This window comes from Mustela putorius, unplaced genomic scaffold, assembly GCF_011764305.1.
Source record: "Mustela putorius furo isolate JIRA1106 unplaced genomic scaffold, ASM1176430v1.1 tig00003834_pilon_pilon_pilon, whole genome shotgun sequence".
Classification (NCBI taxonomy): domain Eukaryota; kingdom Metazoa; phylum Chordata; class Mammalia; order Carnivora; family Mustelidae; genus Mustela; species Mustela putorius.
Genome location: NW_025421987.1, coordinates 71,559,744 through 71,586,222, shown reverse-complemented (window position 1 = coordinate 71,586,222; position 26,479 = coordinate 71,559,744). Strand labels below are relative to the sequence as shown.

At 35.9% G+C, this 26,479-nt stretch overlaps 1 long non-coding RNA gene across 3 annotated transcripts in view; it reads right to left on the bottom strand.

Moving 5' to 3' along the window:
* Positions 1 to 26,479, bottom strand: part of LOC123394410 — a 46,481-nt gene that overhangs the window by 4,973 nt on the left and 15,029 nt on the right. For 2 of the 3 annotated variants that reach the window (XR_006609145.1, XR_006609143.1), the window contains 3 exons: positions 18,143 to 18,250; positions 16,628 to 16,701; positions 7,946 to 8,020 (listed from right to left, as the gene is read on the bottom strand). This is a non-coding gene — a long non-coding RNA (uncharacterized LOC123394410). Of the gene's footprint in view, positions 1 to 7,945; positions 8,021 to 11,087; positions 11,260 to 16,627; positions 16,702 to 18,142; positions 18,251 to 26,479 lie in introns of all 3 variants that reach the window. The other variant, XR_006609144.1, reaches the window with a different exon arrangement.

The window sequence follows — 26,479 nt, the reverse complement described above, 5'->3', positions numbered from 1 at the left end:
GCAGGGGGCGCTCTAGAGCACAGAGGCTGAGCTAACAGTTTGTGGATTAGGCAGATTTAGGTTTGTGCCCTGGCCTCTGAGCTTCCTAGCTGTGTGATCTTTTGAGGCCTGCTCCATATTTCTGGTGAGAGTTCTAATATCTACCTTATAGTATTTTCTGAAGATTCAAATAAATACAAAATGTGAAGAACTGACTGTAGTTCCCAGGACACTATTCAACATACAGTAGCTTTGATTACCATTATAATCTTATTAGGAATGAGGACTCCTGACCTCTAATGTCCACAGGCAGCTACAGCAATCGACAATTCTCTACCTTTGTGCCCAAGTTTTCTTCTTTCTAAAGTGGGAAATAATGCCTTTCCAATCTGACTGGGATCATTAAAAAGGTCAAATATAAAAGAACGGTAACTCTTGCCATGGGTGACCCACAATGTGCCCAATTATTTTGTTTGTGTTAGGAAGAAGCTTGAGAGTCAGAAAAAAGTAAAAATTTTAAATAACTTTGGTTTTTTTGTTTTTTTTTTTTTTTGTAACTGGATGAGAGAATATTTTGGAGAAGAGTTTGTAATTGCATAACTGGATGGAAAAGTTGGTTAGGACAAAGCAGGTGAGAAACAGGATTCTAATAAAATCGAAATTAAAAATCATGGGTTATCATTAAAGCGTAAACAGTATTGAACTCCAGGAAATTATTGCTTAAGACTGCTAGGAAGTGAAACCCAGTTTGGTTCTTTTTTTGGCCTACTTGAACACACACACACACACATACACACACACAGAGTCTCTCTCTCTCTCTCTCTCAATTCCATGTGATTAAGCAGCTTTGTTTCTGTCATTTTCAGCATGCCACTGTTTCCCAGAACTTGGGAAGGCTCTGAGGGATAGGGCTCCCTGGTTCTCAAGTGCTCCTCCTTGCATAACTCTGGTTTTTGAAGAGGTACGCCAGAGGTGAAGTGCAGTCGGTGTCATTTCCAGGATTTACGGGGAACCAAAATGCTTGAGTCAGAAGTTGCCAAGTACACATTTCACTTTGATTTAAAAGACACTTAGTGCCTAAAATTGAAAAGAACGCAAGTGATTACTAATGAAATAGGCCACAGGAACCCACAGTTGAGAAGGAGCCCACTTGTCCATGCAGCCGATGATGCTGATTTACAATTCGGTGGCTAAAGCAGGCTCCTAAGAAAATGAGAATCGACTTTCTGAATTGATGATATTCTGTGACTGAGTGTTGGATCTTCTTTGAGGGCGAAGAGGCAAGTGGGGCGTTTTGATATGCTGCTGGAAAGATCATTTTCTTTAGCCAAACTATAAAGTTCTGTTCATACCCCTGACTTCAATGCCACAATAACTTGGCAAGAAGCTACAATGGCTCACAAATGGATGCTTATAGAGGCATTTAAATTGTCCAGGCTTTCTTGCAGCTTGTAGAAAAAGAAGGGGCGCATGGTTACTGTAAATGTGGACCTTTCCATTGAACGGTGATATATAAGACTGATGACTAATAAACATACCCTACATGGGAAACATTTGAGTGATGACATCTTTTTTCTTTCACCCTTTTAACTAGCCACAATGGCTGGGATTTTACTTAAGAAATATATGGGAAACAGACTAAGCCTCAAGGCAGATCACCCTGGCAGCTGTAGAAAGAGAAGGCTCTATTTTCCCATGCATGTTATCTGCATTTTTCTATCATTTTAACACCCACAGGGAGGTCAGCTTGGTCCTGTGCATGATGTACATTGAATGCCTGAGTCTCGCAGACAACAGCAGCTTCCTGCCCTGAGGGAAAAAAGAGATGGACTCTTCGGCTGTGGCCCTGAGGACCCCGCCACCAGCCCTACCAAAAACCTGTCTGCTTTTTGGACAAACGTACTCGCCAAGGTTCCCAGGAATCCTGGCAACAATCCACTGTTAGGCCACCTTTCTTCCCGTGTCCCCAATAAGGAGGATGGTGGCATTTCCTTGATCCTCATAGGAGATTGATGACAATCAAATGACAAGATGATTGTGACTTTGCAAAACATAAAGCAAAGCGCAAAATGTCATGTTATTGGCTAACACGACTTTAAAAGAAAATAAGAGTTCTCTACCCTCTCCACGTGATTTGTTATGTCCAGTTACCTCATTTTTGCCTGCAACTATCTATTTCTGTTGCAACATTAGCCTGATTTGCCATTAGACTCCATCATATCACTGAGCATGTGGCTACTCTTTTGTCTACTCTGCTTTCTCCTGTGTTCCAGGGATTTTCCAAGATTTTTCTAAAGCAGTACATATAGAATTGTCCCATTCTTTTTTACTGAGCTATAATTTACATATAATGTGTTAATTTTAGGTGCACAACATAACGATGTGGTATATGGTATACATTGCAGAGTGTTTACCCAAACAAGTGTAGTTAATGTCCATCACCTTACATAGCTACAAATTTTTATTTTCTTGTGATCAGTACTTTTAAGATCTACTCTCTTAGCAACTTTCAAATACATAGTACAATATTGTTAACTATGGCCACCACGCTGTACAGTACATCCCCAGGAGCTACTAATCTTAACAGCTGCAAGTTTGCACCTTTGACCACCTTTCTCATTTTCCCCACCCACCAGCCCCTGCCTCTAGCAACCACCAATGTGTTCTCTGTTTCTATGAGATTTTTTTAAGGTTACACATATAAATGAGGTCATATAGTCTTTGTCTTTCTCTGTGTGCCTTATTTCACTTAGTATAACACCATCAAAGTCCATCCATGTTGTAAAAAATGTAAGGATTTCCACTTTTTTGTTTTTAAGAGAGAGAGACCACATGCACTAGCAGGGGGTAGGGGCAGAAGGAAAGGGAGAGAGAGAATGTTAAGCAGTCTTTACCCTCATATGGGGCTTCATCTCATGACCCTGAGGTCATGACCTGATCTGAAATCAAGATGCTTAACTGACTGAGCCACCAGTTGCCCCAAGATTTCCTTTTTATGGTTCAGAAATATCACATTATATGTATCATGTGATATATGTGTGTAGGTATGTATATATATGTGTATATATATATATATGCCCATATATTATATATGGGCTTGATTTATAAATATATATATTTATATATTTTATGTATTTATATTATATATATATTATAATATATATTATGTATTTATATTATTATAATAATGCCACAATTACATGAAAGTGAAGATATCTCTTTAAGATAGAAATTTCATTTCCATCAACTGTATATCCAGAAACAATTGCTAAATCATGTGGTAGTATTATTTTTAATAATTTGAGGAACCTCTATGCTGTTTTCCATAGTGGCTGCACCAATTTACATTCCCATCAACAATGCACAAGGGTTCCCTTTTCTCCACATTCTTGTCAGCCCTTGTTATCTCTTCTCATTTTGAGGACAGCCATTCTAACAGGTGTGAGGCAATATCTCATTGTGGTTTTGATATGAGTTTTCCTGATAATTAGTGATATTGAGTACCTTTCTATTTATCTTTTGGCCATTTGTATGTCTTCTTTGGAAAAATGTTAATTTAGTTCCTCTATTTTTTCATGGGACATTTTTTTGGTTTGTTTATTTTCTATAGGGTTGTAAGAGTTCCTTTTATAGTTTGGGTATTGACCCCTTATCTATATATGATTTGCAAATGTTTTCTCCCATTCTGTACGTTGCCTTTCATTTTGTTGATGAATTTCTTTACTGTGCAAGAGTTTCCTAGTTTGACATAGTTTGACTTCTTTATTTTTGTTTTTGCTGCCTTTGCATTTGGGGTCAAATCTAAAAAATCATTGCCAAGACCCATGTCAGAAAAGGATCCCCCTTATGTTTTTTCTAGGAATTCCATGATTTCAGGTCCTACATTCAAATCTATAATCCATTTTGCATTGATGTTTGTCTGTGGGTTATGATAGGAAACCAGTTTCATTCTTTTGCATGTGGCTTCCCAGTTTTCTTAGCACCATTTATTAAAGAGATCATCCTTTATTGTTTATTTTTAGCTTTTTGTCATAAATGAGTTGCTCATGTATGTGTTGGCTTGTTTCTGGGCCCTCTATTCTATCCTGTTGATTTATGTGTTCATGTTTTAAGCCAATACCATACTGTTTTGAATACTATAGCTTTGAAAGATGTTTGAAATCAGTAAGTGTGGCACTTCCAGCTTTGCTCCTTTTTTCCTCAAGATTGCTTTGGGCATTCAAAGGTCTTTTATAGTTCTGCACAATTTTAGGATTGTTTGTTCTATTTTTGTGAAAAATGTCCTTGGATTTTGATGGGGATTGCATTGAATCTGTAGATTGCTTTGGGTAGTATGGACATTTTGTCAATATTAATTGTTCCAATCCATGAGCATGGAATATCTTTCCATTTATTTGTGTCTTTTTCAATTTCCTTCATCAACGTGTTATAGTTTTCAGTATAGATCTTTTCATCTCCTTAGTGAAATTTATTCACGGGTATTTTATTCTTTTTGATGTAATTATTAATAGATTTGTTTTCTTAATTTTTGTTTCTGATAGTTCATTGTTAATATATAGCATCACAACTAATTTTTGTGTGTTGATTTTGTATTCTGTAAGCTTAATTCATTTATTTATTAGTTCTAACAGTTTGGGGTGGGTAGAGGAGATTTTTCTTTAGAAAATTAAATAATTTGCTTAATCTTATTTCTTTTCATTCTCAAAACTAAATTAGATGAATTTAAGCATACAAGTAATTTATTCCAATTTTCTGGATTCTTTCTTCATCTTGCTTTTCTGTTACTGGAATCTGTCTCTTTAGAATAAAGAAGAGCATCTACCTACATAAGGATTTGGTCTTTCTAGGATCGCATTATTATTAGAGAAGGGAAAGGAAGTATTTCTTTGCCCAGATATACAGTCCTCTTATATCAACATGAATATAAAATATGCACAGATGTCTAGAGTATCTCAAACTCTATAGACCTTCTTATTTTACTTTCACTGTACGTAATTCCAGGTAGCTGCAGGGTCCAGTCTTCCGAGAACTGAATGGAAGATGTTGAGGTTAGCAATATTTAACATGACCAACAGGTCATTTTAAGGACTAAGTGCTAATCCCATGATGAACTCAAAGAATGATGCTGTCCTCTCTGTCCTTCCTTTGATCCCATTTGTTGCTAAGACAAACATGCATTTAGAATCAAGATTTCCTATCTAGGATGATGTAGAAAAAGAAATTACAAAGTAACAAAATTAAAAGCTCTTGCTCCCTACTCTCCACTCCCCATCCTGCCCAACTACATAAACATTAAAATATTATCTAGACATACTTTATCGTGAGCCTTAAGAAGGTATGTTTCTATTGGCAAACAACTTCCTAAACATCACTGCACACCGATTAGGAAAAAATCAGGATTGATGAAAACACAAAGGTAAGATTTGTTCTAGATGATTTATTCTTCTGTAATTTCTTCCAAGAGCCCTCGACCCTCAACACTCACACACACACACACAGTCTCTCTCTCACACACACACACACACCCCTTCTTCCCTTAAATAAATAATGAGCTTTGGAAGTCCTTTAACCTTTTTTTTTTTTTTTCTTATAGACATCATTCTAAAGGAAAATAGAGACCCGTGTATTCTGTAAGTTTATATAAGTTCCGAGAAAGGAGTCACTCTGGTGCAGTTTCAGCCCTCCCTGCAGCAAGTTTCTTTATGGTGAGTATGACAAAGGGCAGGCTGTGCTGCAAAACTGCCAGCCGTCTCTGTGTTCAAGAACCTTCTCTCACTCTTCTTGATTTGACATGAAATATTAAACACCAGTTACCAGCAAAAGTTATTGAACACAGATGTCCACTATCACTTTCAAATTGCTAAAGTCAATTTGGGTTTATATATTTTCTTTACTTTAGCATTCGCATGCAACGCAAATGTTCTGTGACAGTAATGATTTCACAATATACCCTTTCAATTAGGAAAGCACATCGTATATGTGTTTTCAGTTTTAAAATGCCTATTTTTTCATTCAAAAGCTCTGTGCCCCTCACTAAAAATGGGATCTGGGATCGAAACGTAAATAAAAAGAAAGAGCTCCACCTACTGATTCATTTTAAAAACCTTTTTCTGCTCTCAGGTTGAACTGAAAATGCTGTGGCACAACAGGGATTTTGTGAACATGTAGCTGAAACTGGTTTAAAAAAAGAAGAAGAAAGATACGGGAGTTGCCCCCATGGAACGGACTAGACTAGAAAGGAGCTCTGTCTCTGTAACTGAAAGACCCTCCTACCCCCACATTTTCTGTGCCCCTCAGAAGCCCTAATTAATAAGTCTGCTTCAGGGTTAGTGCTCCCCAGGGATATGGGTTTAACTGTGGCATTCCCTTTTGCTGGATTTAACAGAATCCCGACGGGTCACACATTTTGCTCCACTACAATAATTGTATTCATGTCACTGACTGCCTTTTCCTTCTGAAGGACTTGGTGGGCCCTCTTTGAAAGGATTTACAGGGCCATGTCTCCCATGGGTGAGACTGGAATTGTTTAGCACCTACCATACTACTCCCCTGGCTCAACCACTAGACTCAAGTGATTTCAAAGAGGAAGTGAAGAAAAACATCCACTGGGAACCGGGGGGTAATTTAAGGAGGCCAAGAGTAATTACTTGAGGAGGAACTGCTGTGCCAGTCTCCTGGGGGCAAGGGTTGAGAGAGGCAGCTGGAACGGTGGCTCTCTGTGACGCCTGCCAGCTCTCACCCTGTTACCTCTGTTGCTGAGAAGCTTTCAGAACCATTTTTAATTCCTGCCTTGGAGCTTCTTGTGCAAAGAGTGTGTTCCCGCGAGTCTCCCATTATGTGTCAACCCAAGCAGCTTCCTGGGGACACAGAGAGATGTGACTTATTGGGAGGAATATCCTGGCAGCTTTGTAGGATCATAATGTTCTGTATTTTAGGTACCCACTGCTTCCAGCTTGGACCCTGCTTCCTGGACTACAGAATTTCTCTTAAGATGAATAAACGCCAGGCTGTATTCATCTCGTACATTTGAGCAGTGGCTATAGAAAATATTACCAATGGGTAACAAGATGATATCTGGAAACACACAATGGAGTAATTTAGATTAAAGTCTCCTACCTTTGAATCTGTCTGCTCAGTCATGCATTCCTATAGACATGATTAACTAACCATAAGACCCAGGAATTCAAAGTCTGAATAGAAAATGTCTATTCTTCCCCCAAAAAATCACACATCACCTATCACTGCAGAGTTGCCAAACTCTATGGTTTTCTTGTCAAACATAAATTCAATAGCTGACCAAAGCCAGGGACAGAAATTTCTTATAAATCAAATAACTACATACATTAGAGGGAGATGCAGGGGACCCACTGCCACATTTCAGTCAATCAAAAATATATGTAATGAGTGTCTACTGTGTTCAAGGTACTGTGCTTGGTGTTGTGAGGGTATTTAATGAAATATGACCTGGCCCTAAACCTCAAGCAACAAAACACCTACCTCACTTTGAGGCTCTGAGGACTCTATACAATTACCTAGCACAGTGACTGGCACAGAATCGGCAATAGGTAAATGGTCACTAATATCATTACTAGTAATGTAACATAGTATTTAGGTAATATTTAATACATACATAAATGGAAGACTGTCACATGGCAGAACAGTGACCAAATGTCATGAACTGTGCTGAGATCAAAAGAAAGGGGAATTCCTGGAGTCTAAAGTGGGTGATATAGTTTCATGCAGATGATTTGAGCCCTAATTACAGTTTACCATTTTTGGAAGTTCATTAATGCCTAGGCACTGGACTGATCAATTGACCATTTTATCTCTTTTTTACTTTCACAAAGAAGGGATGTAGATATAATCACCTTCATTTTACAGATAAGGAAATGGGGTTCTGGGAGGCTCAGTAACATATTTCATGTCACAAAGGCCTGACACTAATGCGGATGGTTTTTCTGCTTACCCAAATGGTTGCCATCATAGAATTACAGACTGTTAGAGCTGGAAATGCAGAAACCATGCTGTCCTGGTTGTTCACCTGGTAGATAAAGAAGCAGAGGTCCAGGGAAGAAAAGTGATTTGCACAAGTTCACACACCTGGGCAGGGATGTCACTGGAATTAGAAACTGAAGCCCTGATTCAAACTTGGTGCCATTTCCACTATTTTTTTCCAAGTATTTTTCAAAATTTATCCTAAGTCAGTAGCATTTTTTATGTACAAATATAAACAGATTATGCTCAGAGAAATCTTTGGTCTCCAAGTCAACTTTACAACACCTCTCTTCTCCACTGAGTAGGCACTTAATGATTTCCTGTTACTGAGAAATCATACTCCACCTCACATTCCACTCAGCTCCATTCCTCACACATACACACACACACACACACACACACACTGATACTCACACTCAAAATACATACACTGTTTTTATTCAGAAAGTATAATGCAGGCTAAGTTCACATGCACATCTGAAGCTTCTATTATTATTATTTATTTATATTTATTTATTTGTTTTTTAGGGAGAACATGAGAGGAGGAAGGGGAAAGGGGGAGGAAGTAGGAGAATCCCAATTAGACTCTATAATGAGTGTGACAAAGGGCTGGATCTCCTGACCCCGAGATCATGATCTGAGCTGAAACCAAGAGTTAGACCCTTAACCGACAGAGCCACCCAAGAGCTCCTTGAGGGTTCTATTTAAGCCCAGCCTTAACGGAACCGTCCTGTCTTCAAACTCATCTTTCAGCAGAATTTGGAGCTGATCTGTCTCTTGGAATTGTATCATGTAGGACAAATATGGCAAATATCTACTAATTATAGATGCTGTGGTTGGAATGTTCGTTCTCCTACACACAAATTTATCTGTAAAAACCCTACTGTCCACACTGATGGTATTGGAAGTTGAGGCCTTTGAGAGCTCCTGAGGGTGGAGACATCCTGAATGAATTAGTGCCATGCAAAAGAGACCCCACAGAGCTCCATAACCCCTTCCAGCATATGAGGACACAGAGTGAAGGCACCAGCTATGAACCAGAAAGAGGTTCCTCACTGGAAGGTGACTATACTGATGTCTTGATCTTGGTCTTCCCAGCCGCCATCAAGAACTGTGAGTGAAAAGTTACTGTTGTTATAAGTTACTCAGTCTGTGGTATTTTGTTTTAGCAGGCTGGATGGAGTAAAACAATAGATATTAATAATTGATTACAGAATACTTTCTTTTTTGGTTCATGAATGGTTCCAAGATTTATCACAGTGCCTATCAATCAGAATGTTAAGTGAAATGAAAAGTTTTGTTATCCCTGATCACACGTTCTTCTTCTTGGTCTGATATAATCATGCTGCTTTGTATCCATCTTTTATTGCTCTACCAATTTCTAGAGTTGACCCAATCATAAAATCAAAAGAAACATATGACATTGCCATACTGTTGAAGGACTTTTCCCCCACTTTTGACTATAGTAAATAATGCTGCTATGAACATTTTTGTACATGTCTTCTGATATACATGTCCTGCATTATCTTGACTACTATATTAAAGAGTAAAATTACAGAGCCATAAAATGTGGTCAGCTTGAGTAGCTGCATTTTCCCAAAGTAGTTGTAGTACCATCCATCCAATACCAATATGCAAAATTCCCATTGCCCCATATATCTATTATTATTATCAGCATTTTAAAATCTAACCATTCTTTAGGAGATTTTAATTTGTATTTTCCTGACTACTAATGAGATTGGATAGCTTTTCTTATATAACATATGTGTTGGATGTTTGCTGTCATTGTATGTGTATGTATAGTGTCTTTTCAGTTTTCTTGTACTTTTTTTCTATTAGGCTGTCTACCTCTTTCTTATTTCTGTGTGGAAGTTCTCTACATAATCTGGAAAAAGGGTCTTTGCTAGTCAAATGTGTTGAAAGCAGTTTTTTCCTCTTGATTTTTTAACTGTTTTAATGGTGTATTTTGATGAACGGAAAAATTTCAGTTTTAATAAATTATCCCATTTATCTATCTTTTCTTTTTTTTAAAAAAAGATTTTATTTATTTATTTGACACATAGAGGGGGAAATCAAGAGAGGGGACAAGCAGGGGAAAGAGCAGAGGGAGAGGAAGAAGCAGGCTTCCCTCTGAGCCGGGAGGCCAATGTGGGGCTTGATCCCAGGACCCTGGGAGATGCTTAACCAACTGAGCCACCCATGTGTCCCTATCTATCTTTTCCTTATGTTAGTACATTTTTTCTTATTCAAGAAATTTTCACCTATGGGGCACCTGGGTGGCTCAGTCGGTTTGACGTCTAATTCTTGAGTTCAGTTCTAGTCATGGTCTCAGGGACATGGGGTTCAGCCCTGTGTCAGGAGGTGTGGAGCCCTTAAGATTCTCTCTTTCCCTCTCCTTCTGCCCCTCCTCTTCTGCATACTCTTTATTTTTCTCTCTTTAAAAAATAAAATAAATTTTCACCTATAATGAGATTATAAATGTATTCTCCTACATTCTACATGTTTTCGTATTTTAACTTTCACATTTAAATCTACAGTGCATATGAAAGGCCAAGTTCCTTTCATTTTTTTTTCTACACATAGCCAATTTTCCCAATATCATTTGCTGAAAAGACCATATGCCCCATTATTTTATTCCCCACATGATGTAAATCACATGACCATATATGCAGTGGTCTGTTAATGAGATCTCAGTTCTATTCATTTGCTCTACTTACATCTTTATAAGCCAATACAATGGTCTCTTAATTACTGTAGCTTTATAAGTTTGACATACAGTAGAGCAATACCAACCATTAATGGTTATAGAGCAGATGACTGCAGAAAATACACAGAAGTTATGTCAGAAGAAGAATAAAGATTAGGAGATGCTGGGCTTCTCCTACATCCAGGGTTTAGTCCTTGGACCACTGCTGTTTTCTGCCTATGCTTACGGACTCAGTCATCTCATCTAGTCTCCTGGTTTCAAATACCTACAAGCTAATGCCTCAAAAGTCTTTGTCTCCAGCCTGGACCCTCCCCTCAAATCCTGGATCTAACTTTTCAACATCCTACTTGACATCTCTGCTTGAAAATATAATAGGCATCTCAACCTTCATATAACAAACACTGACCTCCTGATATCGACCTCTCGCCATTAAACTTGTGGCTCCTTCTGTAGTCATTCCCATCTCAGTTAAACAGTAATTCAATTCCTTCATACATCTTGATAGTATTTTTTTTTTGCTTTGTTTTCCCTTTCTTTCTCATTCTTCACGACTATTGCTTCAACAAATTCTCTTGGTTCTGCATGAAATTATACCCAAAATTAACAACTTCTTCCCACTCCACTCTTTACATCCTGGACACCATTTTTCATGTCCTGAATTACTGCATTAGTCCCTCACTAGCCTTCTGGCTTCTACCTCTAGTCCTCCAAAATTTATCTTCTATCTAAAAAGTATAGTTATTTTCTTATTATTCTTCTTTACAAAAACACTTCATTAGGTTTCCACATCACTCAATGTAAAAACAAAACTACTATGTTGACAAATGACTTAAGTGATCTGGTTCCCTGATAAATCTCTGATTTCATCTCTTAACATCTTCCCCTTCATTCTCTCTGTTTTAGTTACTTTGGTCTCAAACATGCCAGGCATGCCTTCTCCCTTCAGATATCCACATACCTGAATTTCTCATTTCTTTTAGTTCTTCACTATATAGTTACCTTCCCAGTGAGATCATCCCTGGACATCTTAATTAAAATTTCATAGTCTGACATCATTTCATGTTGCCTTTCCATCCTTTGTTTATTTTGTTTTTAGCACTTATTACTATTTAATATGCTTTCTAAAATAATGTATTTTACCTATTTATAGGTGATTCAAAGCCCAACTGGAGGAATTAGCCTTAAAAGGGAGTAATAGCAGGGGAGCCATTATAACAGGTCAGGGAGATAGGATAAATGCCTGCATTGGGGGGTTTATAAGTCTGATTCATTGAGGAATCCATGACCTACTTCATAGATAGTGCTCCTGACATGGTATCACCAAAAGGCTGGTCTGGGCAGATTTCTTAGAACTCTGCATTGAAGACTTTATGATTGAACAGTTTTGTGCTGTATAATAATGTACGAACACTGACTGTTGAACATGGTTGGAAATGGTGCAGATGGGGAAGTGAAGAGGGGACAAGAAGAAAGAAATATGTATATCCAAATTCAATGTGCTTCCATTCATTTGGGCTTAAAAATTCTTGTCAATCTAAGAAACAGCTGGATGTTGTATCTGTAGTTTTAGCTGTGATTTTGTCAACTCAAATCTAGAAAACCTGATATCTGGTTGGCCCTATGAAAGGACCAGTAGTTAGTTAACACCAAGATCATTTTCAGTAGAAGCAGTTACAGACTTTAAGAAAATATGAATTCTATCCAATTACCACCACTCTTATATGGTCTCCCAGTAAGTGAGATGATTTCCTAGATGAACAAACATTTATATTTCAAAGACTGTGTTTATTATCAATTAAACTTCATCCCTCCAGAAAGTCTTCAGAGTACCCAGTACCTATAAACATGACTTTATTTGAGAATGGAGTCTTTGCATATGAGCAAGTTAAGTTGAGATAATTGGGGCAGACCCTAATTCAATATGACCAGTCTCCTCATAAAATGGAAATCTGGGCAGAAACAGACACACACAGACACACACACAGACACACACACACACACACACACACACACACACAATACCATGTGAAGATAATGGCAGAGATCTCAGTGATGCATCTATAAGCCAAAAAATGTCAAATATTGTCACCAAACCACCAGAGTCTAGGCAAGATGCATGCGACAGATTTTTCCTCACAGCCCTCAGAAAAAGTCAGCCTTGCTAACATGTTGATCTCAGACTTCTATCTACCAGAACTGTGAGAAAATTTTGTTGTTTAAGCTACGTAGTTTGTGATACTCTGTTATGGCAGCCCTAAGAAATTAGTATGGTCCCTATTCTTTTAAAAACAACTAGAGTATTAAGGAGGGCACACAGTGCACTGGGTGTTATATGCAAACAATGAATCATGGAACACTACATAAGTAACTAATGATGTACTATATGGTGATTAACATAACATAATAAAAAATTGTAAAAAAATAAAAACAACTAGAGTAAATAAGATTCAACTTATGACCACAAGAATTTTAATCTGGTAAGATTTACAAGGCTGAAAGTGTCATTGTTTTGATTTTTTTTTTTTTTTTTGTTTGTTTGACAGAGATCACAAGTAGGCAGAGAAGCAGGCAGAGAGAAAGGAGGAAGTAGGCTACCTGCTGAGCAGAGAGCCCAATGAGGGGCTTGATCCCTGGACCCAGACCCTGGGTTCATGACCCAAGCCGAAGGCAGAGGCCTTAGTCCACTGAGCCACTCAGGCACCCTGAAAGTGTCATTGTTTAAATAGGCTTTCCAATTTAGAACGATTTTAAACTTTAAGAAAAATTAGAAATATACTACAGAGAATTCCCACACACACTTTCCTTTAACATCTTACACACTTGTTATAAGTAGTGAACCGATAGTGATACATTATTATTATTAAAGTGTACACTTTACTCAGATTTCCTTAGTTTTTGCCTAGTCCTATCCCATCCAGGATACTATGTTACATTTAGTTGTCAGGTTTCCTTATGCTTCTTTTATTAGTGACAATTTCTGACTTTCCTTGTTTTTTGATGACTTTGATCATTTTGAGGAATATTGGCCAGTGTTTTGTAGAACATCCCTCTGTTGGGATTTGGCTGATGTTTTTCTCATGATTAGACTGAGATGATGAGTTTTGGGGAAGATCAAAGATGTAAGGTATCGTTTTCATCACATCATACCACCAACATGACATCACTGCTGATGTTAACCTTGATCCCCTAGCTGAAGTAGTATTTGTAAGATTTCCCCACCTTCTCATATGATATCTTTGGAAAGAATTCACTATGCACAACACATACTTAAGTAATGGGAGTTATACTTCACCTCCTTTGGGATGAAGTATCTGCATAAATTATTTAGAATTTTTTTTTTGCAAAGGAGATGTCTCTTCTCCCCAGCCGGCATTGTAATTATATGGAATAGCTATTTCAATACCCTACAAATAGAGAGATTTTACAAAGAGGATAACTTAAACATTTTACTACAAAATTTCTCTTTAAAACAAAGCAAAACAGTATTAGCAGGTTATCTGTAGCAAAGCAAAGATCCTAGTCCAGATAAATAGAAATAATAATATATACTTTTTAAAGGTTTCCTCTGATCATATGGTCTTAATTTCTCTCTACTAAAGCATGTATTCTCAATTACCAAGAGCATGAAAATTTGTTCCCAATTACAAAGGAAATTTATTATTGATGTTTTAACCTCTTCCATTGTCACGTGGAGGGTTTTATATCCTTGTTTAGAATACTGACCCAATACTGCCCTTTCTTCATGTTTAGCCTCCTCTTGAGGTAGAATACAGGATAGAAAGGGAAAAGTCTTGGTTTTCCCCCAAATGGAAGAATTTTCACTAACCATAGGGTGTGCCTAAATCCAGATATTCCAGATATTGCCTTTAAAAATATGGAGTGCCACTCTTCATCTTCTTTCTCAGATAAAATTAATAAAGCGATATTATGGAAAAGCTCATGCTTCAAGGACTCCGATAGAGTATACTTAAAGCATCAATATTATTCATTCAGCAAACATTTATGGAAGGCTAGCCATGAAGATGCTATCTTTGGTTCTGAGGAAACAACAATGAGAAAGTGTAGTTTAGGTCTTTGTTTTGACATAGCTTTAAACTTGGGGGAGAAGACTGACATTGAGTAAGAATTTAATGTTTGCTAGGTCACATGATGAAATTAGGCTAGTATGAGGGTATAAAATATGATGTACTAGTTAACTTATTGCAGAAAAACAGAAGGTTTCTTTGAGAAAATTATGTTTGAGCTAATTTCTGTAGTGTGTAAAGGAGTCAAGTAAACATTGGGAGTCAAGTTGGGAATGATTATCATACTAAGTGGTAAAGTCCTGTTTTGTTTGAGAATTAAGTTTCTCCTTGCTTTGCAAGGGACAAAGAAACTTTAGAAAATATCTCAAATAAGGCTAACACTAGAGTTTAGAATATTTTTGGAAAGCTGGTTGAAAACTTCTTGCACTGGAAATTTCTTATAAATAGTTAGGGACAACTCTTCCTGGTAACTTCTCTTCATAAAACTACATGGAAATAACAATACAATACATCTATAACTAATGTAGCGATTTACAATATCCAGGCTCTCATGCAAATGGCAAAACTGTGTGGTTGTCAGGATGTTTGCTACAAAGGCAGAAAAAGTCTGAGACAGCAGTTTCCCCAGTCATAAAAGAATATTTTACCTTATTGTTATGAATATATTAATTATTTCAGTGGTTTACTGTGAATATCTTTTACCATATATAAAAAAACATCTGTTATGATTAGATGAATGATCAGCTGCAAAGTATATAGCAATTTTGTTTTTAGGGATTGTCTTATAAAGTACTCCCATTTCACCCTTCACTTCATTCAGGTGCATGTAAAAAGATAGAGGAGGTCATTTCCAGAATTTTCTGGGTCAGTAGAAGCAAATTCTTCAATAAGCGAATAAGATAAATTTTTGCTTTTCTCAGAATTTGAGTATTTCTTTGAGATCACTCTATCCCATTTTAAAAAAGTTCTATCCTCCCTCTCTGGCCACTTTCTAGGACTATCTTCAAGGTTAATGTTTAAGTGTTAATTTAGCCTAGCCCTCTCTTAAGAGATAAGTAAGTAAACAGGCTAGCCCTGATAACAAGGTTTCTAAGACTGGACATAAAGGAATGTTAATGCATCTTTCATAATGGAAGCAATATATTTATAATCTTAGACTTAAAGTAACTATGGTTACAAAGCCTTGTGCTGCCTCACCTTTACTTGATTCCTTTCACTGGGGATCCACCTCTGTCATCAGGTGAGAGTCTCCTTGGCTAATGGCACTCAGTTTGTCACCATGAGAATATAAAGATTAAATACCTTGTGAATAGAGAGTGCAAAAATTTTTTTTATCTGCTTCAGAAGTGTCTTTTCAAGAAGGAAGACTTGGTCAACAAAGACAGAAGTGTTCTCTTTCTTTGGTTGGTTTAAACCAACTTTCTAAATAAAAAACATTGGTTTTCTATTGTACTTGAAGTGCTTTGTTATCAATGATTACCTAGCGAGTACGACAAGTCTTTAAACCTATAGTCCTAATGTTGACTAAGTGCTTCAAAAAGAATTTCTGCAGATACTTAGGGTGAAAGGGTCAAGAAGAAGATATTATCAGGATACAATTTAAAATACTGGATTTAGGATGAATTGCTGCAGACATCTCCTCAAAGAGCGTTGAGAACATGGGAAATTGCTCAAAGCATAACATTAGAAACAAAGCAGTACTCAAAATGTATATATAATCTATTTTATAAAACAATATAAAATGTATAAAGATGAAAGGAAGAACAAGAAAACATAAGTGTTGGTTATTTCGGGGTGAGATTATGGGCGATTTGCCTCAATACATATATTACTTAAAAAATCAGGAAAGAAACACTAAGCTTTACATAATAATCTATTTTGAACAACAGCTACATCTTTGGAAATTAAGAAAAGGACTCACTGTTAATCTGGGACACTTTTAGAGGAGGTTGGCAAATGATATCAGGAACTGTGAAAGCACTGGTGATTTGTCACCTGGAGAAAAACAGAGTAATGGAACATGAAGGCTGGCTTCAACCATTTGAAAGACTGTCAGGTAGAGGAGTATCAAGACTTATTTTCCAAACACTGGAAGTTTTATGGAGTCAACACTTGTCTTAATTTAAGAAAGACGTTTCTAGGAATCAGGGAAGAATCTGATATTCAAAAAGTTGGATGGATGTCAGACGTACAGTTATAACATTGATGTTGAGTGAGAACTAAAGACTATGGGATTCTTAAGGTTTTTTCAACCCTTGGATTCAATTACTTTAAACATTGCTAACATATTTGGCCAACACTCTAGGGGTCAGAAGTCTTAGTTTTTCTTTTCCTCTTTTCTTCTCCCTACCCCACTCTCACTTTCCCCCCATACTGACAGAAAACACTGGCTTGTCCAAGGAGTCACTGTGGCAAATTGCCCTTGAAAACAATGTTAAAGGAATAGTCAATCCCTCGTGATAACACCTCTGATTTAAGTAGAATAGAAATTCCAGAATATAGTGACATGTCCAATTTGCCAGAATGTGTCAATTATGCACCATGAATAATAGGATGGGGTTTCTTTGGCTTGGAGTTTACAGGGGCTTAAGAAAAATCACAAAGAATAAGATGGGTTCAGATTTCTACAACTCATTTGATCACACATTTGGACATGACTCATATTATCCATCTTTTCTCTATGTCATCAATTTCCATACTATGTTACTCAAATATGGTTCAAGAGATTCTGTAACTGAGCTTCTCAGACATCTCAGTCTCCTAGTTCATGATGTCCCTTGTGCAGTCCCTAATGAGTATGACATCCTCATCTCTTTTTGGCTTTAAGTAGGAAGCAAATATTTTTGTAATACCATTCTTCTAGGAACTAGAAAACAGTATTAGAATCCAAATACCAATAGCCATTTTTCTGCTGGTAAAAATAGCAGAATATAGATATTTAGAATTTGGGACAATTTAGATACTTAGAAAACTTATTTTACTCAAAGGCATAAATGCTAGAGGAATGATTTAGCCCTTTGGATAAGTTTCCTTGATAAATATTAAAAATGTGATTTATTTAACTTTTCTTCGAAATATAAAGATATTCCATAGAAGGAAGAACTATAATTCTTTATCCTCTGTTTTCTGAGAAAGCCTCTAATTTCAAATATATGATGTTACACTTTCCATGGTCACTTCCCATATTCTGATTTTTTTATTTGGGAAGTACTGTCCAGTATAAGACAGTACTTGTAGGAGACTACAGACTCGTTCTCTACAAATGAAAGATCAAAACAAGAGTAACTACCACAAGGGCTATTGCAGGCGTGTTAGGAGAACTAATACATGTACAGTCTTAGGCAAGCTTTCCGCATGAGGTTAGAATGCTGTTTTTATTATTGCCACTGGTATTGCTGTTAACAGACTTAGACTACATAGTCCATATTCCACTTACATTTACTGAGAATCTATATGGTGCAGGTATTGCACTCTGTTTTTATTTAATCTTCTTGGTAACTTTGAGACTTCATTTCACTTTGTCTTTGTTCAGACCAGAGATGGGCTAGATGGGTGATGGGAAATAAGAAGACCGCTTGTTATGATGAGTGTTTTATCTAAGTGACATGTCACGGATTTCTATGCCTGAACTAATATTATCCTGAACTAACTTGCTGGAATTTAAATAAAAACTTGAAACAAAAATAAATAAATAATTAAATACACAAACTCATTATGGGGATAAAATAAATAAATAAAATAAAAGATTAGGTATTTTGCTTGGATTACACAGCTGTTCTTTCCTGGGACAGACACGTTAAACCACTGTCCAAGATATTCAATCGGTACAGGACAAATGTGAGATTCAAAGTTATGTTTCTGCAGAGTTCTCCATCCTGCTGTGATGGGGCATGCTGTGACATATTAAGGAAAGCAATATATCTTAGTAGTGACAAGACCCCAAACCTCTGATTATTTATGATGTTTTGGCCTTTACATGATGTACCTCATAATTAATTTTTATCAGTAGAGTTTATGTCTTTTTTAACCATTACAATCCTATGAATGAATTCTATTTCTAGTAATCCTATTAGTAGAAAAGGGAAAGAAAAAAAGTATTGGTAAAATGGAAGTCCAAAAATGGAGACAGAAAATGTTGGCCAAGAAAGAAGAAAGAACAGGTGCTTTCCTTTATCCCACACTCCTTCAGACTGGAATATGGAAGAACAACACTCTTGTTTTTGTGGATATGTGCTAAAGAAAACAGAAAAATCCAGCCAAGTTGTGCAGTGTGTCTCACGAATATGTAGAGAAGTGTTTACATGTCTTGAATTGAGAATGGAATTCTAGTCCCCTTAGACTGTGAGCCAGATTTTAGAAGGCCAGTGTAAGCCCACTTGCATTGTCTAATCATTCTCTCTTCTGGGAACATTCTCATTTAGCTAAAACCAGGATTTGGACTTTGCTAGCTATAAATTAAAAGAATGCTCCATGGCTATGCAGCTCTGCTCAAGAGTTTATTTGCTCTTACATTAAAAAATAACTCAAGTCACTCTCAATGGATTCATTAAAAACCTGATTTCTCCACTTTATAGCTATTTTGCCTGGCAGATGGGATCTGTTTTTTTCCTTATGCTGCATTTTTTTGAACTAAGTATATATGTTGGGATAGCAGTATACTCTCCCGCCAACAAAAAAGCCACATGCATATTTCAATAAAATCACATTATTTGGCATCTACTGTCCGCATATGTTCATTTGGCTATTGCTAGTCCAAGCCAATTATAGCCACAAGGGAAATGAGTGTTTGAAATTTAAACAAGGAGCTCTAAATTTTGTAAGAGAGAAGAGGCCTCCTGACAGGTAGATCAGTCTCTAATTCATTTTTAATGTTGTTGACAATTCCATAAATCATTGTTTCTCTCCCATTATGTGCCAGCTTCTGTGCTGTGGAAGTTTGAAAAGAAAACTCTATACTTTTGGGTGAGGGATTAGGGCTAGGTAAGACTCCTTGAATGATCTTTTAAAGATAAATAATTCACCATGTAGAGAATAAAGAGGATTTCAGACAGAGGGAATGGCATGGAAGTAAGGTGAGTTCAGGGGTAAAGCAATTCTTTGATGTAGCTGGAGGGCACATGGTGGAATGGATGTAGAAACCTAAGTGAGAAGGGGATGGTAGAGATGATGGATTCCTTGGTGCAAAGAGTCATCATCAAAAGTTTTTAAAGGAGGAATGCAAGCTCTGTCTCTGTGAGTTCTGAGAAGCAAAGAATTATGTTCCCACAAATGTCAGGAAAACCTGATGCCCACATCTCAGTAAAGAATTTCTGTAACAAACATCTGAAGTTAAGTGGACAGATAAGTAGGGGCAAAAGTTACATGTAATACTGTTGTAAGCAAAGAACCAAAGCATGCAATATCTTAGATTAATCAAGGATTTTTTTCTTTTTTAAATTCTGATTTTTAAGGATCTGGTTGAGAACTGGGAGGGACTAAGGTACAGGTGAAATTAGAAAGAATGTTTTTGGATAAAGTCAAGGTCACTTATGGAGCATAAGGAATAACATGGAGGACATGGGGAGATGGAGAGAAGAAGTGAATTGGGGGAAATCAGAGGGAGAGACAAGCCATGAGAAACTGTGGACTTTGAGAAGAAACTGAGGGTTTTGGAGGGGAGGGAGTGGGGGTGTTGGGTGAGCCTGGTGGTGGGTATTAAGGAGGGCACGTATTGCATGGAGCACTGGATGTGGTGCATAAACAAAGAATGCTGGAACACTGAAAAGAAGTAAAATAACATAAAATGGAAAAAAAAAGTCAAGGTCACCCAGAGATAGCAGTTGATTATAAGTTTCTTATATACATGTCAAAAAAAGTGCGCACACACATTTCTTATACAGAAAAATAATGGTGGTTGAAAATGTGACCAATTCTATGTGTCCGAATGAGCATCTGGAATATGAATGCACTCTTACTTGGATTTACCAAATTTTTATTGCCTTCCAACATTTTCAGTGATAGATTTTCAGTCTATTTGGTAGTGTCTAAGAATTGCACGCATAGTATAGTTGAGAGCTTGGCTCTCAGAATCAGGCCCTGAGCTCTGTCCCACTTAGGAGCCACAGGACTTCTGCAAGTTATTGGAGTCCTTTCGGTACCAACTTTCTCAACTGTTAAAAAGAAGAATCAGATGCAGACTCATATCTTCTAAGTAATTATTGTGATGATTAATTAAATTGTTTGAAAAATACTTATTATAGTGTCTGGTGTATATTAAGACTGTGATAAATGTCATTAACCAATTATATAATTATTTTCATCACCCAAAGATAAACACATGCAATCAGTTTGAGAAAAAACATCTGTTAAACTACTTTATTTATACACTGAGCCCGTTGATTCACTGCATTTTGCTTGATTAAATAATGATGTGAAGGATAAGAGCATCCATATAATACTTTAGTGTCTAGGAAGTATTCCCTCATGAACAAATAATTTGGCATCAATACTGTGAGTTAGAAAAGATAAAATATTCTTGTTGTTTACAAAGAAGGAAAAAAAAAAAGAAATCAGGATAAAACATTCAAGAGAAATATACCCATAAATGCAAGAATAGACAAGGAAATAAAGAGAAAAGCAAAGCCCTTCAAAAAGATTAATTTGTTGCAACAAATGCTTTCAAACAATCAGAGTGGAAAAGATATCATATCAGCCAGTGAACTGACATTGTCAAATCAAATGATGGGGAGCTAACAAATATAAGACTTATTTAACCTTTTTTTTTTATAGCTAGCTACTGATTTCTTAAGTTTTTATAATTCATTCCAAAAGTAATATTTCAGTTATGCTTATGACTTATCACAGAATATCATCACAAAAATATCATAAAAATTTTATTTAAAAGAAGCATGATTGTTGTGATAGCTAAGCTTGTAAAAAAATGTACATGATTGAATAAACTTCTAGGTTCTCTATTTTTAAAAATTATACATTTAGAGATTGAAATACAGTCCCCATATTTACCTATTATTTAATTATTTATCCATAAACTATAATGTAGACTTTGAAATGACAGTTCCCAAACTCTACAACAGTGTGCTGAGAATGTGGAGAAAGGTTCCATCATTTAGTTGAATGTGGCCAGTCATTTTCCAAGTTCACATTTAACTGGATTTTCTTTTTAACACTTTGATCACTGAAAGTTCTTTTTTAAAAAACTGATGTCTGGGACAGCTGGGTGGCTCAGTTGGTTAAGCATTGCCTTCAGCTTAGGTCATGATCCCAGGGTCCTGGAATCAAGTCCCACATCAGGCTCCCTGTTCAGCGGGGAGCCTGCTTCTCCCTCTGCCCCTCACCCTGCTCATGCTCTCTCTGTCTGTGTGACAAGTAAATAAATAAAAATCTTTAAAAAAATTGGTGTCCAAGAAATGTTGAGTCTGACAAAGTGAATATCCAACTATTATAAAATATATATTGATGGAATTTCTCAGAAAGGTGATTGTGCCTAAATTGAACAGTTAATAAATTTTTGTGGTCCTATATATTCATGCTTAAGATTTTTGTTTTATATACCTGTAATAGACTTATGGTTTTCTAAGTAGTACTGATTCCAGCTCATGTAATATGATTAAATGTTCCAGTAATTCATATTCCACTTTAACTACTACGGTAGTCAGTTGTTCTGCGTGATCAGGCTGGTAACTGTTGCTTTAGAAGTCCATACATATTCAGACCATTTTTATTGAATTATTCTAAATTTCTCTGAATTGCTGAGTAAGTAAATAAAAGGCAGTACACTTGGTTAGTTAAAGTTGTACAGAATAGATGCATTGGTATCTCTGGGATTTCTATCCCAAATGCTCTCACACGAATGAGAAAAAGAAAAAAAGTTAATGCAACTTTTCCTTATGGCTACACATGGGTGTATTAACCAATAATATTTCTTTGAGGTTGCTTTGGCATATATCAGATAAATAAATAATAATTCATGTAAATTAATTCATGTATATTACATGAATAATTCATGTATATGTGGCTTAAATCTAGGAATTATACTTACCATTCATTACAGAAATGGGTAGCAGTGGCAAAATAAGATATTGTTAAAATTTGTAGGCTAAACAGCTTTCCAAAATATGAAATTTGAATAATATATGCTGAAGAAGATATAAAAACCTTTAAAATTCATATCGTTTTTCTTGGAACACAATGAAACCATTAGGACCATGAACCTCTCATTGGCTTCAATTCCATAAAACTGTATTTAACTACTGCTCTCACATAGAGTGTGAATATCCAAAAAAGGAGGACACTGCAAGTTTGGAAGTTCTGTGATACTACAGCTAGAATTCAAAGGGATTTCTGTAAAGCAAAGTTCACTGACCCTTCCAGCCAAAAGAATTTCTCACATGTCTCAGAAAAGGCAACAATCAAAAAGCAAAAGATGAAAGACATAAGACAAGAAAGTCTTCATTCTGTGATGTATTCACTGTGGGACCTACTTCTTGGAGCTTCTGTTTCCTTGCCCATAAAACAAAAAGACTAGAAAGGCTCTAAGGTATTTTCCAGTTCTGTGCTTCTCAGCTTCCAAGTAAAGCAAGATCCTCTACTCTGTTTAAATGCCTCTTCCTTGTTTTGATTAACCTAACATAGCTAGGTTAGATCTCATATTTTGGAGAAAGGGTTATTTTAGCCTGGTCCTATGTGAATTGATTCATACCACTATTTGCTAATTTTAAAATTTAAGTATATATATCAAATTCATGTGTTACTGGAGGTTTTTGTTAGTGAGAAAGATGATTTTTCTGAATGCTACACTGTGTACATTCATTTGTAATAATTTGGAATTTTAAGTAGAGTTTTAACCAAAAATGTCTTAAATATACCATCCAAAAGGAAATTCTCCATAACCTTTTACCAACAACAAATAGGTCTTTGTATGTATCTATGTGTGTGCACATAGACCTGGAGATAATTTATGTTAAGCACTTAATAAACGATACAAAGATCATTAGTAAATAAGACTTAGATCATAATAACTCAAGTATTAGTAGAATTTACACACTTCAATTATGGCATGACAACAACTTGTGTAACCATTTAGTAATTCTCAGAAAGGAATTATATTCATTCCAGTGCGCTACTAAACATTCTCTTTGGAATTTTTAAATCATTTAAATAATCCCCAGGCGTTATTCAAAATATGGTATGTAAAACTACTATAAAATGCCCAGATGTTAGTAAAACTTTAGTCTTTTATTTTCTAATACATATTCCTATAAAACTTTTATAATATTTCATTTAAAAAGAATGTAATTTATTTTACATCTTCCTAATTGTCCTTAATGTTTACAAAATTATTTACTCAATTTCTCATATGAATCAGAGAAACAAGAAAGGAAGACTTCTTTAAAAAAGCTTTATTAGCATTTTATTTTGCATTTCCAAAACTCCCTTTTAAGAAATACTTACGGGCTCACAGCAAATCCATGGGAAACTATAAAGTAATATAGGCCTTGCTCAGAATTCTCTCAGGCAATTACTAGAAACACCGTAAAAAAGGTGTGATCGGGGTATCCAGACCAAGGATGTTTCTGAGGGATCACTCGATTATATATTTATTCCCATTTTTCACAAAAGATGTTCCCTGGGATGCTAGTTTTTCAAGACAGCCCTGAAGAAAGGAACTCCTAGTTAAACAATTTGGAATTCTTCGCATATTATGTCTGTTCTACTGAAAATTCACAAATCACAATGGGATATTAGAGTTCCTAACAAGTATTGCAGTAGAGTCTACTATTTATTTCCGTTTAAGAAATTAGGCAACTAGAATTTCTTAGTGGGTAGTGTTGTTTTTTACTCTAAGACCCAAACAATTTCTCCCTTTGCCCCTTTTCTCCTTACTAAATACTATGAATCTGCATTTCATGGAATACTGGTTGGGACCTGCTGCTGGTGGTCTCAAGGCTTTGGAAATCTCTATCCCATGGCCTTGAGGCAGTCTGGAGAGTGTTCTAGGAAGTGAGTATAGGAAAAGTGTATAAAATCTCAGAAATTCATGAAGGTTGTTCACAATGGAATTAAAATTTGATTAATATTTCATAAAGCCCAATGAATTTACTGATTGTATATTTTTTTCAGCATGTTTAGAAATATATTAAAGTGGATGAGCTACAACTGATAGGCATAGTGATTGGTCTTCTAATCACTGCATCCCTAGAAAAAGTATTATTGTTTAAATGTGAAAAATGCCTTTGCTTCAGGCCTTGTGAATAAGAAGAAATTTATAGAAAACATATTTTCAAACAACCAAAGTGTTTACAGAATATGAAAACTGTCCTAAGTAAAGGCAGTACATGAGTTACGCTATTTAAGTGGACCAAAAACTTGTACTGAGGACTCTAAATGCTCAGTTGACATCAGTGAATTCCATTTATATAAAAAAAAGAATCCTGGATGATTACAGCAGAACAATGTGGAGGTACTGAATGCCACCGAACTGTACAATTAAAATTGGTAAGGATGGTGAATTTTACCTTCTGTGTACTTTGCCACAATATAAAGAAATAATAATTAACCTTGTTTTAAGACATCACTAGAATAGCAAGATATTTTTTTAATGCCTGAGAGAATTACTTGCTTTGTAATAAAGTCAGATTCTTGGAAACACCTAAAAACCCTCCTCTATCACTGGGAAACACTCTCTTGACCAAAAGAGAAGGCAGTACTGGATGCTGAACGGATATGACAATTTTCAGAATAAGAGAAATACTCTTTTCTTCCTTCTACTTCTACTACCTCAATCCCCATACCATTACAGTTGCAATAACAGATTTGAAAGTAGACTTCCATTTTACATGGCAAAAAATAATACAGTGTTCTATAAATGTAAAATGGTATTTCACAAGTTTTTTAAAAAAATATTTCATTTCCTGTAGTGGCATTAAGAGTAAAATCTGCTGTATGGAATTTTAAGGTTAGGTGGAATACATTTGACTTATCAAAGTATGTATTAATATAGGAGAATTAACAAATTTGTGAGAAATAGACTTAGCGAAGGATTAGTGAACTATAAAAGGATTGATGAACTATAAAACTCACTGCAAAGCTAAGAATGTTGAAAAACCATGGCTCTTGTTGGCTCGTGTCGACTACTAGACTGTAAGTTTATGAAGGCAGGGAATACATCCATCTTGTTCACCACTGGTTTTTTTCATGCCTCTAACAGTATCTAGTGTTATAGACACTTAATAAATATTTTTGAGTGAGTTAGGAAGTACAAGATAGAGCTAACATACAGAAAGTTGCTTTTTAGGCAATGATTAAAAGGTGACACAAATGAAGGTACTTCTCAGTTAATAAATGATTCAAAATGTCACCAATTGAACATTTAGATATCTAATACCTCACAAGTTCATTATTCACGTTAATTGTTTGCTACAATATCCACCCAAACCTTACATATGGAATTTTATTCACAAACCAATACTCTACATTTCAAGAGACCAATATTGTCAACACTTTAAGTACTTAATATTTAATTCTTTACATGAAACTTTTTGTCTGATGGACTATTGCTGAATTTTTCTTGTGAGGTCTGGGCAATAAAATTGTACTTTATAGATATCCTTACGTCCTTTTTAAATGGAGACATTATTATTAAACTTTCCCTATAATTTTAAAGATATCTAATGGAAAAATATTAATTAAAATGTTAATATTTATTATTTAAATTAATCTTCTTTAAAATTTAAGCAGTTTGTACATAAATATTAAAATGACAAATCATTAAATG